The sequence below is a fragment of the Cryptomeria japonica genome, chromosome 7 (assembly GCF_030272615.1).
Source record: "Cryptomeria japonica chromosome 7, Sugi_1.0, whole genome shotgun sequence".
Taxonomy (NCBI): domain Eukaryota; kingdom Viridiplantae; phylum Streptophyta; class Pinopsida; order Cupressales; family Cupressaceae; genus Cryptomeria; species Cryptomeria japonica.
The window spans coordinates 589,492,277-589,510,789 of NC_081411.1; positions in this window are offsets into that span (position 1 = coordinate 589,492,277).

Here is an 18,513-nt window from a genome sequence, read left to right on the forward strand (position 1 = left end):
ACTACCTGAATTGCTTCTTTCATGATCATGTGAGGTCGGTCTAGCTAGACGAATTTATTATGGACCCTGCTTAGAACATATCTAATCATTTCATCCTTGAATTTTCATATGTATAGGATTCTAGCTAACCCTAGGTCTTCAATGATTTGATATTCCATCTTGATTGTTCCGAAGCTACCTAGTATCATAGATTGATACATTCCCTTGATTTCCTCAGTGCCTAAATCCTCCAAGGTGTAGTGAATATAGGCCCTGCAATTTTCCACATAAACTATGCCACCGAGAACCCTAAAAAATGCACCAATAGAGTCTTCCTTCATTGCAATTTGAGGAAATTCCTTGAAAATAGGTCTAAGCCTATCCTTAAGCTCAACAATAGTGGGATTTGTAATGAAAGTAGGAGCAGAGGATGATCTAGATGCCATTTCAAAGAAATACCTAGATAACGATTGTCAGTTGAAAGATTTTGATTGCTTCTCAAATAACTATTGGAAATATTTTTAGAATGCCTTTGCTCACTCCTGATCACCTGTGATTCACCTTTTCTTTGCTCTAGTTTTCTCAAGTGTTGGGTGAGTGAAATTGAGTCCATTTTCCTTTTTTATCAGTGAGTAAACCTTAATCCTTCACTATGATAAATGCTCAGCGGTGCACCCTACCAGATGTTGGTTTCACAGTTTTATGCCAGATAAACCTCCACCAATGATCAATACAACTCTCCAGATCTCTTTCCAGATCTCTTCCAGGGAATATGCAAGATTTGCAATGAATTTGCCACCCCTAAGGTGTATGCCTCAGTTACCGGTTGAATTTCTTGTCGGTCCAGGAATGCTTTGTTCTACTAGTGGAGTTACTGGTGTAGTTGCCGATGTAGTTGCATCTCCACTTGGTTCTTCAAACTTTCTAACCCATCTCTTGGTGTGATGTTTTTGTATTTCATCTACCTTCTGCTTTCCTTTCTCATTTGATTTGTCATTGCTAACCAGTCTAGTCTTGCTTTTGCAGTACTTAGGAATATGACCTATATTTTTGCATGCATAACATGTAACATTGTTCTTTTGAATTGATTTGACATATCCAGTGTCATTCCTTGACCTACATTGATTAGCCAAATGTCCAAACTTTCCACATGCATGACACTTAACATTCATTCTGCAATCTTATGACTTATGGCCATATTTCTTGCAATTTGTGAATTGGCCGGGAACTAAATTGTAGTTTTGTTTTTCTCTATTTCTACATTGTTTAGTCATATGCCCAAATTTATTACAAACAAAACATCTACCATTGAATTTGTAAGCATTAGATTGCCTTACCGGTTTCCTTTGTTCTAATGAATTCTACCTACCAGTTGTTTGATCTTCATTTGCAGTACCAGAGCTTTCACCTTGTACAAATCCAAGTCCTCTAGAATCTTAACTCTGCCTTTGTCTTTTCAATAAATCATCCAACTGTGCAACACTAATCCTGAATTTTTCTTTATACTCACTTGTAGTAGTCAGATCATCTCTCAAAGACATTATTTGTCTCTCCAGATCTTGTTCATTATTCTGGGATTGTACCAAATCAGTTCTCAATAGATTATTCTCATGAGCCAATCTGCCACATTCTTCAAATTTGTTCTTCAAAGATATAGCAATATTTTCTTCCTTCTTATTTTTGTCCTCAATATCTTTTGACATCCTCATAGTCAGGTCTACATTTCATTCTTCATGAGCACATTTTCTTGACTCGGTTTCTGACATTGTTCCTTAAGTACATTTTTATCTTCATCACCCTAGTTTTGCAAAAGTTCCTTCCTCCTAGCTAGAGCTAATGACAACCTTTCTTGCAGAACAAGAATGAATTCAATAGCAGAATTAAATTCATCTTACAACTTTAAGTTCTTCATCCTTTCAGCATCATAATCCTTAAGTGCCATCTCAAGTTGCTTCTCCATAGCCATGCTCAATGATTTTGATTTTAGGATCTTCCTCAAGCTGTTAAAATTCATCCGAGGCACCAGGATCTAATACCAATTATTGTAATACAATGAATCCAAGAACACTGAGAGGAGGGGTGAATTAGTGTTCTGCCGATAAAACAATATTTTAAATTTTTATAACATACACATATAAACCAGTAAATGAAGAAACATATAACATGAAGCAAACAAACCAGCCACATGAATGAACACTATAACACACATAATTTTATACATGGAAAACCTCAAAGAGGAAAAACCATGGTGGGATTTGTGACCCACAATATCAATTCATTGGCCATGTGAAAGATATTACATAGCATGGGATCCTGCACATGCAAGAAGGCACACTGCTCAACACAAAATAGTTTCATTGACTACAAGCTTCAGCTAAGATAAAACAGTAATGGTGAACTCACAAATGCATCTGCAATGCCAAAATAAATTTTGATTATAGCTCTGCTTTGTACCGGTTCATAAATCCTAAACCCTTTTACCGGTATCTCCTTTCCTCCAAGAATGATTTACAAACCATCTACTGATCATTGCATGATATTACTTTTGCATACAAATGACCTACATACATATCCTTCACATCACTTTATTCTACTACCTTGTCATATATCAAAATGACCTAACAGACTGACTTATATACCCTCTACAAACAATATGCCTTATGTCAGCTTACAATACATTATAAAAGATATTCAATATCGGCCCTATACAATAATTACAAAATTATTTTACAAATAAAAAAAATTCGGATCCCAAACTAATGTCGGCTTCACTGAAGTGTTGGATGCCGGTAGCAATGCCGGTGATGACCCTAAATACTCCAATGCTAGTATCTATCGGGGTATGCCTCTAATGCGGGTATCTGTAGGTATATGTCTTCTATACAATCTTGTTGCCATCAATGACAAAATATGAATCCAATGAATGTCAATTGCCAACATGTCATTGTTGCAAAAATGGGGAGAATGAATGTATAGTGGATTGGACATATAAGGAGGAAGGACTATAGAGACAATTTATATCGACAGTAGTACTGGTAGAGAGGTAGAGTAGTACCGGTAGAGTGGTAGAGAAGTACTAGTAGAAAAGGCAGTACCAGCAGAGAAGGCTAAGAACATGGAGAGGATTAGTGGGAATAAAAGATATTAGAACAGGGGGAGATCCAGTTCAATCTAGATAGATGTTTTGCCACCAATGCTAAAAGGGGAGATTGTTGGCATCATGCTGAGCATGATAAAGTTTGAGGTACTTAAGAAGTTGTCATTGATGGCAATACTAGTTATAATATCATAATAATGGATTGAAAAAGGATTATAGTGGATTGGTAAGGAATAGGGGACTAAAAGATTCCACTAGTGAGCAGAGACAGGTTTACATGAAGCAACAGGTAATTGAGCAAAGTCAAGCAGGTTCACCGATATAAAGAAATCAACTAGTAGCAGATCACAATGGCAAAATGTAGATCTAATTAATTTAGAAAGAGCTAATTGAAGTTAGAGTGCTTGCTAGAGAACCGACGAGATTTGTTTCATGAACGGTTAGTCCCACCAGTCTAATCGATGAGATTTGAGGAACAAACAGATTGGTGCATAGAATGATTTTTTTGAGTTCAATTTTGGGAGGGAAAGTTCATGCCAAGATTGAAGACAACTATATACATGTTTTTCATCTTGAATTTGAAGTGTTGATGGAGTTGTTAGTGGATTGAGGTTGAAAATTAGAGTAAGGTGAAGAATAAGCGAAGTGCACAAGTGTTCCTCATGAATCGGTGGTCATCAGATATTGAAGAAGATACAAAACAAATCTATTCGACAAAAGGGTGTCATCATCAGATCAATGATTTGTTGATGTCTAATAATTGCAGTAGATTAAATACCTTAACAAGGTGAACCTTAACTGGTTATGTTTGTAAAATCCCCTAACAGGGTCACTCTAAAGAGGAAGTGTAAAGTCCTTTTGCAAGGTGAATCCTAACAGATTCCAAGGTATTCTTAACAAGATACCAGTCATCTTTAATAGGGTGATGTTCTCAGAAGGAACATGATTGTAAGCTCTTAACCGGGCACTCTTTTTCACTACAGTAAAAGAGATTGTGGGTTATCCCTATCATGGTTTTCTCCCTCTAATTGAGGGTTTCCATGTATAATTGCTGGTGTTATGTGATATTTATTTGATGCATATAAATCTCTTTCCTTCAATGTTCTTGTCTTCATGATTAGTGCAATGTTTAAAGTTAATTTGAAAATGGTAGTTGCAGACTGGTTACTTTGAAAGTTTAATTATATATATAATTTGTTTTGACTGATTCACCTCCCCTCTTAGTCAGTGGTTAATATCTAACACATGTTTTGGTTTGATCATGGTGTGTTTTGATCATGGTTTTGGGGTATTTTGTGATATGATAGTATCATTGTGTGTGTCGATTATCATCGGGGAATCATCCTTCCTCTCTTTTTTTTTGTTTCATCATAGTGAGTGGTTCCACATTTGTTCATCTTTAATTGTTGTCACCTTGCTTGTGCCATGGTGAGGTCTTGTGTAGTTTCCCCTATTGGTGTTATTGTACATTGTGAACATTTTATACATGTCATCATGCAAGTGCAACATGTTGTGTTGTATCCTTGGTATTGAGCTATTAAGTTCTGTTAGAATATTTTAAAAAAATTGTTCCAAGTTTTATTGGCTTGGGTCCTCAAGGGTTCCTTTCTGGGGAATTATGTATGGTATTGGAGCTCATATTTTAACACTATGATATTTGGTTATTTTTTTGCCAATGTGGTTGTCAATAATTTGCACATAGTTGTGTGAGTGCTCATGTTGTGAGTTGATCCTTTAGCTTGTGCATTGGGTGTGTTCTATGGAATTTCAACGAGTTTAGTGTGAATTGACATAATTAGCATTTTGTGGAGGGAAGATGCCTCCTAAAACCTTCTACACCTACCAAAGAAGAAGAGATACCCCTATATCAAAGTATCTTGAGATGGCCATTTATTAGTAATCTGTGCCTTCTCCTTGTTTGTGATCTCCAATGGTGCCTTCATGTGTGTTGGAGTCTGTGGATGTTGTTGAAAAATAGTAGTTGGTGTTGCCTTGTTTTACCTAGCATGATGTGTTTGAGAATTTATTGTTGTTAAGGGTTGGTTAGACCTTCAAGTTTTTGAGGAGTAACATCTAGTGTGATCCTTAGTTAGCATATATGTTTGGTTACCCTTTTTCTCATGTATGATTTTTGAATGGTGTGATTTATGAATCTTTCTGACTTGGCCTAAATGTTTATGGTTTATCTCTTAATTAAGTGTCCAATATATATCATGTGAGTGATATATTGAATATGGAGGAGATTGGAATAATTCATGTTCATGATATGTTGATAATGTTGTAATTTCTTAATGTGTATTGCACATAATCTTAGATGTGAGAATTAATTATGCATATATGTGAGATGAAAATGTGGAAACCTAATGGAAATGTGAATCATAATAATAGACCATTTGTCTTTGTGATAAATGTCACAAAATAGCATTATTTATCATATTCATATGAGAACTTGTATGATTTATTACCTTGTGGCATTTTGAAGAAGTTTATTTTGACCATTTATATTTTGTGTCTTGCATTTGTTGGCTATAGTATTATGTTGATGCTAAATTGCATGGTTTGCAAAATCTATTGTTTAAGAAAAACTTACATGCTAGTATGATCATGTTGGCATGGCCTTGTTCCTTCATTGTGTTGTCTTTGTAGAGTATGTGGGTACCATTCTATCTTCTCCCATAGTATTAATTAACAATGGGAGTAAATGCATGTCCCTTGTGTGGAAAATATCTACTTAATGGATGTGTCATTCCCTACATGAGTAAATGTTTAAATTATCCTTGGATAAGAAACTAAATGCACTAATCAAATTTCAGAGCTCTGCCACCCTAGCGGCGGCGAGCTCTGTAGGGTGGGCAGCAGCGGTGAGATCTACAACTCTAATCCGAGCAGCGACAACCTCTGCATCCTAATAAATGGTGAGCTTTGCAACATAACCAATGAAGAGCTCTATAGGGTGGGCAATGGCAAAAAGCTCTGCAACCCTAATCTGAGCGGTGACGACCCTTGCATCCCGAGTAGCAGTGAGCTCAACCCTAAGTGATGCGGTGAGCCTTGCAACCAGGGTTGCTAGGGCCTAGAATCATGGGAGTTAGGCAGGCTCTGTGGTAGCTGCATGATAGTTTATCAGAGGATAGGAATTTTTTTGATGGAATCCAGCAATTTCTAGGCAGATTGCAGGGTCAAGAGAGAGAAAGAAGATTTCCGCATTGTCATTTTGAACACCAACTAGATTGGAGACCACAACCCCCCTTTAACATTTGTGAGGGGACACCACCATTGTCACCTCATTCTATATCTGATTCGCAGGCTAATCCTATTAATCTTCCATCATATGTGATCTGGCCAAACAATACCCATTTGATAAACTCCAAATTTCTTTCAACCCCAAACAATCTTCCAATAAAAAATTTGCACCAAGGAGCACCCTTCAAACCAAAAAGGGTTACACAGAATTGGAGAAAGAAAACCCCTTGCATATCTCTTCCTAATTCTCTTACACAAAATATGGATGCAAGAGGTAGTGAGCAACTTTCAAATGATACAGCTAAAGAGGGTAGTCAGGTTCCAGTCTCACCAAAGGTCACAGATGATGCTAACACTGGAGAATCAGGCAAGTCTGAGGGTGTGTATAAGATCATTTTGTCAGACCACCTTATTCAGCCTCAAATAGATTTGTTATGCACCACATCCCTCATTGGTAAACTTTATTCTACTATTTCCTTTACGCATCTTTCATTTTGGGCCAAATAGAATTGGTTGGGCTTGAAGGATATTTTTTTGATGGATAAGAAGTCTCTCTTTTTCATTGCCATTTTTATTCCAAAGAGCATAGAAATTGTGTTCATAGATATAAGGGGTGGTTTTGTAAGGGTGTTGGTATTATTACTTTGGTGTGAATTCCAAATTTTAGTCTGGATTCATTTCCTCCCCTTTTCATGCCTTTTTGGATTGCTTTTCCGGGGCTCCCGCTTGAGTATCATGATCCAGATATTGTGGAGAATTTGGCTAATCAAATGGGTATTTTCATTAAGCATGACCTTATCTTGTATGAACTTGCCCATTTAACCATAAGGGTATGCCTTCTGCTAAACCTCACAAAGCCACTTCCTAAGTCTATTTTAATCACTTCCTCCATAGGGAAATGGAATCAAGATATTTGCATACAAGGTACCAGAGATGTTGATGACCGTATGGATAAATTGAGTCATTTTAATTCATAGTGTCAAGGATTGGGTATTGATATTGTTAGGGTTTGCAAGGATTTTATGACTGATTTCTATAAATGCTCTTTTTATCAACCTGTTGCATCTCCTTCTTCTCCACCAAGCGGAACAACAAGTGTAGTTGACTTATTAGAGAGTTGCATACCTCTTAATAATGTTGAAAATGTTGCAAGACCTTTCAAGGTTGTTCAGTTTCAGGTAGGTCCTCCTCTTTCTTTGATTCCTTCTCAATTCTTTTTGGGTTGTATGGCAGATGTTTTACTTCCAAAAACAAAAAAAACAAAGCCCTCCAATTGGAAAAATTCTCCTCAATCTCATATTTTTATCTCTGGTTCATGTTCTCTGCAAAAATTTGTGGGTAGATACAAGAATATATATTTTGAGATATACTGCTCTTCAATCCTGGTTGATTGGCTGTATAAGAACATATTTGCTTCCTCGCTCTTTAGGCAGCTTACTTCTTCTTTTTTGAGTTTAACTTCCATGGGACCCTCAGATTTTCAATTCCAAGAAATTTCTCTTTCGCAGATTGCAAAGGATAACTCAGTTCATAGCTTGATGTTTAATTGCCAACGTTTCCATGTGGTTGGTCACAATCTTCCCACTATTGGATCCTCATCGAATGCTCCAAATATTGAATTAATGGTACATGATATCCTTATCTCTGTCACATTGAATTTGATTGATGAAATTGCTCTCAAAGAATTTCTTGAAATTTAGGATGTCCCTTCTATTAATGATATGCCTCTCGCTCTTAATACTTCACCATCTAGTTTTTCACCCCTTTTGGAATCTAGTCATGTTCATCACCTTGTGGCTAAAGATACTTCATATTAGCCTTTTCAACCTTCCACATAGCTTGACTTTGATCTTTCTCAAAATCTCTCTCTTGCTCAATCAGTTTCTCCATCTCCTCTATTATCTAAAACACCTAAAAATAGAGATCGGAAGCCCAAGACTCTTAAAATCAAAGAAGAGATCATAGCTGGTATCCAGTCTACAATTGTAGACAATTTTTCACCCCATTCAAGACTGAGAAGAACACGTTGTTCTTCTTAGGTGCAATGAGGATCATATCTTGGAATGTTAGAGATTTGAATGCCTCTGACAAGAGGGGGCAGATCAAGCAGTAGTTGGATTCCTCCCAAGCAAACATCATTTTATTACAATAAATAAATCTTTCTGATGTAGCCTCTCAAAATATTTTTTAAAAATGAGCTTTATGGGATTCCATACATGTTCCTGCAGTAGGGGCTTCCGATAGTATTTTGACCTTATGGAATCCCAAGACAATCAAAGCAAAATCTTTGAACCAAGGGACAAATTGGCACCTAATTCTTATTGAAATTTTTGATTTATCCTTTCTCCTCTTTAATATTTATGGTCCAATAGCTCCTCATGAGAAACTTGCTCTTTGGAATACTCTATCTTGTCAGATCCATTAGCAGGGAGTTCAAAAAATCATCTTAGGATGTGATTTTAATGCCATTTTGTCTTAGGATGAGAAACAAGGAGGCAACCCTAATGCTTCTAAGGTGATTGATGACTTTAGATCTTTTGTGTTTGATAATGCCCTTTCTAACATTTTACCTTCTAATATTCAATTTACATGAACAAACCAGAGAACTTCCTCTCAAATTGCAAGCAAATTGGACAAAGTTTCTTCCTGGTAGGGAAACATCGGAACGTGCGCTTGTGACCCATGAACCTTTGCACTCAATTAAATCTTCACAATCCTCTACTTTCATAGTTAAATTAGACATATTGAAAGCATATGATAAAGTATGTTGGTCTTTTCTTTTGAGAGTTCTTAAAAAGTTTGGCTTTTCGAATAACTCATGCAAATGGATCAAAAATTGTCTCTCTAGTGCACATTTCTCAGTTATTATTGATGGTAATCCTTCTGGTTTTTTTCGAGCCACTCAAGGAGTTTGGAAAGGTGACCCACTATCACTTTTTCTTTTTATTATCATGGCAGAACCTTTTAGTAGATTGGTCAATAAGAAGTTGACTCTAGGTCTTTGGAAGGGGTTGTACAGCCCTAACACTTCAATTTTCATCACCCATACTTTATTTGCAAATGATACACTTTTATTTGGTTGTTCCAATATTCAAGAGGGAAGGTATTGTAGACATCTAAAAATGGTCAACACTTGTGGAGTCATACTTTAACATTTGCACATTGCCTTATTTTAGGGTTCTTGCGTCGCATTAACATTTCTTCTATGTTGCACACTTGGTCTTTATCATTTGCAAGCATCGAGTCCTTCTTTAGCATTCCTCATTTTTCTTGCTTTTGAATTAGGTCTTGTCGATAGCAATCTTCAGTCATGATTTTGGTTGATCTTATCCTGTCACATCATGGTGCGTTCTCATTTATCATCATTTTGGACATCGTCAATCCTAATCAATGATAGAATTAGGGTTTTATCCTCTTCTCAATCTTTCAATAATCTTTAGCTTGTTAGTAATCATTTGCAATTATCAACTTGTCAGTATTGTCATTTTGCGATCGATTCGTCATCAATCCTTGTCCTTGTCAGCCTTGTCATTTTGTGATTGATTTGTCATTGATCCTTGTCCTTGTCAGCCTTGTCATTTTGTGATCGATTCGTCATCAATCCTTGTCCTTTTCAATCTTGTCATTTTGCGATCGATTCGTCATCGATCCTTGTCCTTTTCAATCATGTCAATTTGGGTCTATTAGTCATTGTTCCTTGTCAATTGGCACCTATCAATCTGATCTCCTTGTCAATCTTGGTCAATTTGTCATTGATTTTTGTCAACCAATCTCAATCATTTATCAACATTGGTCCTTTGTCAATCAGAATCATGATCGAACCTACATTAATTTCTTGTTGTCTTGACCTAATTCCTTGTCCTCTTATTTCGAGGGTTTTATGATTTGTTCATTTAATCCTTTTCTTCTTCTTTGTGGGTTAAATAAATCTATTTATTTAGTCCTAGGTCTCTTTCATGAATTAATTAATGGATGAAAACCTATTAATTAATTCACCTAATTTCTATTTATCCTATTTTCTTTAGTTTTTCTAATTTTTCCTCTAAATTCATTCCCTCGGTTTCTCCTATGTTTATGCTTCCATTTGTTGCAATCATGGAGGCTATTTTCTCTCTTCCCTTTTGTCATGGGAATGGCATTTCAATCTTGTCATAATTTGTCATAATTTGTCATTCTTGATTTGAATTTCCTTTCAAATCTCTTCATGCTAATCTTGTCCTCTCTCCAATTTGTCTATAAATTGGATGATTTTCTTCAATCAAGGAATCAATCACATTTTCGAGTAACCTTATACTACAAATTTCATCAACAACTTGTTTTCTACTCGCATTTTGCACTTGTAGGTGAGATCCACATCAAATTTGAAGGTGAAAGAAGAACAATGGAGGAACAATGAAGGAGATACATGCTTTGGTTTGCATTTTATTCTAGTATTTCATCTTCATGCCTTTATTGATTGTAATAGGATTTTATTTCATTGCAATTTAGCTTTGTGGTTAGCTAATATTTATTGCTTTGATGCATTCCATTTTTCCTAGTTACATTTTCTGGTGAACCTGACGTGAACTAACCCCTTAACCATGTTTTGAGTACTTTTGAGCTGTTTGCAGGTGAAAAAACTCAAGAAACAGGGTGACTCAGAGCTTTCTGGACACTCCTGTGTTGAGGCATTTTGTGCCTGTGTTGATGGGTTTTGCACCTATGTAGATGGGTTTTGTGCCTGTGTTGAGGCATTCTGCGCCTGTGTTGAGGCATTGTACACCTGTGCAAGGCCAGAAACATAGGTGAAATCAGTTGTTTTTACTTGCAAATTTGTTTGTTTTCATTCTAGTTTTTCTTTGGTGCTAATTCTCTGTGCAGTATCTTGGCGTTACGTGTGACGAAGACTAAAAATGCAACTACTAATGAATCTTATGCAGGACTCGGTCAAAGACTCTCATTCAAACATCTTGCTTGTGATTTTTAAAAGTAGTTGCACATTTCATTTCTTAAAGGTTAATGAACACCATGCATGCTTTGTCTGTTTTTAATTTGATTGCAAGTTTTAACCCTTAGAACTGGGCCTGCCTCTTGATTTTCCTGGCACTTTGCACAGGCATTGGTGAGAGGGAACAACCCAAAGTGGTGACGGACTAAAGCCAAGCTCTTCCGAACCACTCTAAATAACTGTGGATGCAATGAAAGTTGTAGACAATGAGTGCTAGAATGGTATTGCAATGATTTATTTGCCGAATCAATACCCACCCGAACGGATGCCCTTACTAGAATCTCTTATTTTTAGATGCCAAAATCCTTCTATCTGTTGGCTCAGGCATTGTGATACGCACATGCCGAAGACACCTCTCATGTACTCCTCAGTTAGAGATAGCAAGTTCTTGGGAAGTGATGCCCCTTGAACTCAAAGCTTGGTATGCTCGAGAAGTGAGTGCACTGTAAGGGGGAGCCAGTGCTACCAAGCGTCTAGCTATCCAGCTAAGTGTTGTATTTTATGGTTAGAGGATTCAATAGATATTGCCCTTGCCAGCCATAGGATTTGTTGTGAATGTGCTTGATTGTCTTGACTCAAAGTCAAACAAGCATTTTGGTCTTCCGTGATTGTCAAAAGTTAAATCAAAAACAAACTTTCAAAAGTGTTCATAATCAACTTCGGTTTTCAAAATCAACAACCTTCAATTCAGAAACAAAATCCAAACAAAAGACCAAATTTGTCCAAGTATTCATCCAACATTTGAACATGGCTTGTAAAAACATTGAATGTCTTTGTTTCAAAATTCATGTCACTTTAGGCTAGGTTTTGCATAGTCCAACTTAGGTCCTAGGACATATTGTCATCTCCCTTCATTTTAGTCCTTTTCATTGCAAGCGTCTTCATTTTGCACTTAGGTTCAAAATTATTTCCCTAAGTTTGCATTTCATTGTCATATCCAAGCTAGATTTCCATTTAGGTGACATTCGTGCATTATCCTTGTCATGCTAAAATTAGGTCTTGCCTAGGTTGCATTTTGCATATTCCAAGTCATTGGTCTTCACATATCCTTATCATAGTATTGTCATCTTGTCTTGGATTCATATTGTCATATCACATCCTTAGATCATTTTGATGTCATACCCTAACTCATTATCATAATCATTGCCTTCTTGCATTTAGTCTCAAAAATTTGGTTTGTCAAACTAAAAAAATCAAAACTTTGGATGATACCCTAAGTTGTTGTTAGGGAGTCTTGACCTTGTCTAAAATTTGTCCTTTCATTAATATAATTTTTGTCAAACCTAGCTTAGTATCCAAGCATATAGGTGAGACATTGTCAATTTGTCCTATTGTTATTTTGTCCTTTGTCCTTTAAGGTCTTGGCTTCATTTCAACTTCCCAAGGTTGAGTCTTTAGGTTTGCATTCCAAAAAGTTTGTCAAAATCTTGAAAAACAACAAAAACATAGGTTGCATATTAGTTGCATATCATACATAATCCTTTTAAAATCAAAAAATTCCCAAAGATATTGCATTTGCATAGTGACATGCTTGTTGAAACAAGGTCAAAATCTAAGAAGATTGGCAAACCAACATATCAACCCATTGACAACATATCAAACTCACAGCTTCAACCTAGTCAAACATTACAAATTGAAGGTTTGTCAAACACATCATTACCACAATATGGAATCGTTCAACTTGGACCACCTCCATTATATGAGCCAGTGTTTGTACCCATGAAAACTGGGATATGGGAGTGTTCCACCAACACCAAGGGAAAATGCACCTTTTGACTGGAATCAACTGAACCTGCAACATGAAATTCAAACTCAAACATTACATGAGGAACAAACTCTTTCACAAGGATTTGGTTCAGATCAAGGCATTCAACAAGAAATAAATCCAAATGTTTTACCAGATTCTTCATCAGATTCTGATGCTTCCGATGATATTGATATGTTCCTTAAAGATCCGAAGTTGACAAAAAAGATGGATAAATTCTTGAACAAGGTCATTAAGATGTTCCCACAAAAATATCTTGATATGATGAGTAATGTGACCTCCTCAAATGAGCAAACTAATGTGCAAAAATAACAAGGCGGTGATCTGTTAAGTTTCTCTCCACATCCAAATGAAGAAAATGTGCAACAAGAACCTCAACACACATTGTTGAGTAAGTGTGCTTCACAAACTTTGACAGTGATTATTCCACAAAAGTCAACATTTGAAACAATAAACAATCCATTGTTTAATGCAACACCTTTAACACAAGATCAAATGATGGCCACACAAATGTTGACAGGTGTCCCTCAACAAGAAGTGATTCCTCAAATACCTAAAAGTGGATCCAACTCTAAGATGCAAGAAAGCTTTGCAACTGGAATGCCTGATCTTACGAATGTTCAAAATAATTCTACAATGCAACAAAGTTCATATGTCACATCAAGTTCAATACATTTGACAAATACTCAAGTACCCATTATGCAAAATATTGTGATAGATCCTTCGATAGTGGCAACATAAAGAGCCACAAATAGTGGTGTGCACCAACAACAAGTGTGGCAAAAATTGAGGAATGCACAAAAGGCACAATTGAATGCGCAAACAAGAAATGCACAACAACAACAATATCGCATTCAACAACAAGTTACAATGTCTTCTGCACCATTACAAGTCAATTCAAACTTGCAACCACCACAATGGATTGGAAAAACAACATAGCAAGTCAATGCAAGTGCCATACCCCATCTAAAGGAGAAACAATAGAAACCTCCCAAACAAAGTTTTTTGCAAATGATGGGATTTACATCAGGATAAAAACATGTGCCTCAATATGTGCCAGGAAAAACAAGTTATCATACATCACAACCACAACTGATGTCCATACAATATCAACAACAACCTCAATCACAATATCAACCTAGGCTACAAATGATGGTCCCATCACAAGAAGTACAGCAAAAGGGTCAATGTCAAGGCATGGCACAACCACAGCAACAAGAGCTGTATCAAGAACTTTATATGTCAGAGACACCAAAGATAGCAATTTTAGAGCATCAACAACCAATGGAGAGCACGATGTATCGACAAAGAGTACACCCAAGAATGAATGATGAACTTCCAAAATCTTCACTATCTAACACAATTGCACAACAACTTGAGAAGTTGCTGTAAAGCGGAAAATCAAACCCTAGTTGCTCTCCCCTCTCCAACTCCAAGGAGAGAGAGAAGGGAGGTCACTAGGGTTGACAGTTTTCACATAGGGGAGACTTTACATTCAAAAGAGGGGTTGAAACCCATGAGATCCAATCCCACACAATGCAAGATTGGATTCTAAATGAGTTTCAAGGGTTAAGACAACAAGGCTACCCTCTTTTGTAAAGAATGTAGATAGAAAGATTAAGCTAGGAATGCATGAAAAGTGAGAAAGATTCACTTATAAATAGAGATAGGGATATAGGATGAAGCTGCGGACCTGGAATTAGCAGTAAAATGTCGAGACGGTGTTGTCTTGCAAATTTGAGTAAAAGTTGACAGGACGATGGCGCCCAGCGTGCACACGGTCCTCCGAAAAATCCGAGAAACGAAGGGGGATCTGTTCGTCTTTGCATAAGGATTCCAGATCTTCAATTACAGCCATGTACCTGCAACCTACACATAGAAAAGAGAGGATGATTGGGGGGTTAGGGATTAGGGGTTTTCCCTTAGGTCAAACCCCGATTTTGGAATTAACCAAGAAATGAGAAATGCTGTAAATGTAAATGTTTGTAATGTAAACAAGTACTTGATACCTTGTTGTAAGAATGTTTGTATTCTTACATGTGAAGGTGTAAATGTTGTATGTTGTATGTTGTATCTAGTATGTGATCTCCTCTTCAATGGTTGAATCCTTGTCTTGAATGCAACACTTAGCCTTGAATGGAGACTTAGAATGCTCAATTGCTTGAAGGAATGCTTGAATGCTTGAATGCTTGAATGTTTGAATGTTTGAATGTCGTTTCCATGTCTTTTTCATCTTACCAAAATGGGAGAGGAAATGTAGTTTATATACTTGTCAATTAGGGTTAAAAGACTGATTTTTCTGACCTTAGGCCGACCTAGGAAGGTTATTTTCCAATTTGCAAACATAAAGACCCGAGACCTAGAAGAGACCGGGCCCAAAAATAGGGCTAGGGACCAGGGCGCTGGGCGCCATGGTCTTGGGGGACCAGGGCACTGGGCGCCCTAGTCCTTAAGGACCAGGGCATTAGGCGCCATGGTCCCACCTCCAGGGACAGCAGGGTGCAAGGAGGATCAGGCCAGGGTGCTGGAAAAATGTAGTTTTTGATGTCATGAACAAGTTTCGGGGTCTCCATTCCGGTTCAGTGTTGCGTTGCCATTGTGAAGACCCAAATGCGGTCAAAATTGCAAGTGTCACAATTTTAGGATGCTACATTTAGCCCCCACTTTAGCGGGAGTATAAGCGTATGCTCATACTTCCGGTAAAGTACAAGGAAACAACATTGAAAGAATTTCACCACGTCAAGGAGGCAAGATACACCAAGCCCCTAGTGGACTAAGGATCTTACGACTTCGATTGACAAAGTAAAAGGGAAGATCACGAGGGAGAACCATGACTATCAGTAGTAAGGTTCCCTCACTATGAGTCATGCAAGAGAAATACCAAAAATTTTTGAGGCAAAGCTAAGTTCGCCAAGAAATTTTCAAGTATCTTGAAGAGATATGAACGGGGTGTATGCCCCCCTACGTTAAAGCGATTGCACACGCCTCAACAGGGGTGATTGCTTTAAGGTAGTGATACACATAAGAAATGAGAAGGGAAAGGAGCACGTTATCACAAAGATTTAGCCCCCAAGTGTGAGATAAACGCAAGGATAATAGACACAAAACACAAAGCACGAGGTGACTTTGCTTTCCTCAGGGTCAGTATGCTGTATGATAATTCATGTATATCATATGTATGTATGCATAATTGTTCTTCATTCCCCAATCAAGGAAGGTCACCTAGAAGAAGGGAACACATGTGTCTTTTGAGTCAACATGAGAGAGACCAAAAGAGATCTCAATGCTTTGCATCATCCTCAAGTAGACAACACTAAGGACAACAAATAGAAGAATGAGAATAACACATAGAAGAAATAACAAAAGAGAGGAGGAGAGAGTCTGCTATGCTAATGAAACTAGTCTAGCACGTCATCTACCCCCCGATCTTGCTGATCAATGTTTCAGGAAGGCAGGGAACATGCTAGAGGAGGAACATCCAACACATTAGATGGAGCTATCACAAGATCCAAACAAGGGCTATGTTCATGTTCCAAGCCACGTTGTTCTTGTCTAGGAGCTAGGATAAGTGCTCTAGAAAATTCGTTAGATAAATGGTTATCAATATCAACAAATTCATATTCACTATCAGAATGAAGAGAAGTAACATTTTCATCATGATTAACATTTTCATCTATATCATCATCAAGATTTATAAAAATAGGATCCTTAACTCGCACAGGATCAAAACCATCATGCATCTTATGTTTAGGAGATTTTGGACAAAATGGAATAATGCTAGTTGAAGGTGTTTTTGGGGATTGCAAAGTTTGAGACGTAGCTACCTGAGCTCTAAGATGACGCTTTCGTCAGCGTTCACAAGCAGAACGATTTCGTCTAGTCTTAGTAGGAAGTGGAGAAGATTGAGGAGGAGGAATGTTCTCATCCTTATCACTTGGGTGTTTAGGTTGTGGTCTCTTAGGTTGGATAATAGGAGAAGAGGAAGGTCTCTTCTCTCCATAAGAGGAAGGAGGAGGAACTGCTCCATATAAAGGAGGAATATTTGGTTTAGGAAGGAGACCAAGTCCATCATGACGAGGAGGTATAGGTCTACTTTTAGAAAGTTTATTAGACATAGTCACATCCATAGGAATGGGTTGGGAATCTTCTTGAGGAAAGACATTAGTTTTATCTTTCAAAGGAAGAACTTCCTTCTCAAGAATGATAGGAATATCAAGTTTGGGTGTTCTAGGTTCACTTAGAGACAGGATCATATCTGTTTTCCACTTTTGATAAGATTTGAAAAGATGATCACTTCACGGAGGAAGAGATTGGAATTGTTTAGGCAAAAAATAATCAATAGGAACACTATAAGTTCTTTCAGCTGGTTTAAAGAGACTATGATTGACAGTAACAACTTCACCATTATGGGGAAATTTCAAACATTTATGAATAGGAGAAGCAATAGCTTTCATGGAAGATAGCCAAGGATAGCCAAGCTTCACACGAAATTGTTCGGAAGATGGAATAATAGCAAAGTTCACATCAAGGGATTTGTTATGGACTTCAATAGGTAATGTAATAGAACCAATTGCAAGAGAAGAAAATGCATCAAATAATTTCACAATCACATCTGTTTTGTCATAGATCACTTGATTCAATTGCAAAGTAAAAAGAAATTCTTCAGTAATAACATTAACCATGCACGAAGGATCAATAAGCACTCCACGACAAGGTGTATTCTTGACTTTTGCAACTATGTATAAAGGACCATCAGGTGCCCTGATAGTTTCACTAGAATCAAATGTGATGGAAGGTTCTTTAGGGTTTTCTTGCTGCTCTACAAAGTTAATCACATTCGGAGTCATAGACACAAGACCATCAGATGAGAAAGAGGAATCATTAGTCTCAATCACATTAGAGGTATGAGAAGGTAATGGATCAGTAAAAATATTAAGATTTTGGTTAGGAGGAGCTACAGATGTGTTGCCTTTATCATTCACACCAAAAATAGAGATAGTATTATTATCAATCAAATCTTGAATTTTACCCTTTAAAGCAAAACATTTTTCAGTATCATGCCCAGGTTGACGATGAAATTGACAAAAAGATTTGTTATCAAAATAGGGTGAATTAATCTTTGCAGGATCTATTTTCCTTATAGGAGGAAGAGTAAGCACATTTTGTTCCAATAACTTATTCATAATACTATGCAATGATTCATTCAAAGGAGTAAACTTTCTTTCTTTCTTGAAAAACTTAGAAATAGGAGGCACACTTGATGCTGCATTCACATTGTTGTTGATGATGTTTTCATTGAATTTAATGGACTCTCTGTTTGGTTTAAACTTCCCAAATGGTTGTTGACTACTATCACCCTTATCACTCGGAGCCATAGGATTTGCTTGTTCCATTTGACTCACAGTCAGTTGATAATTGTGAAGAGTTGCACACAACTATTGG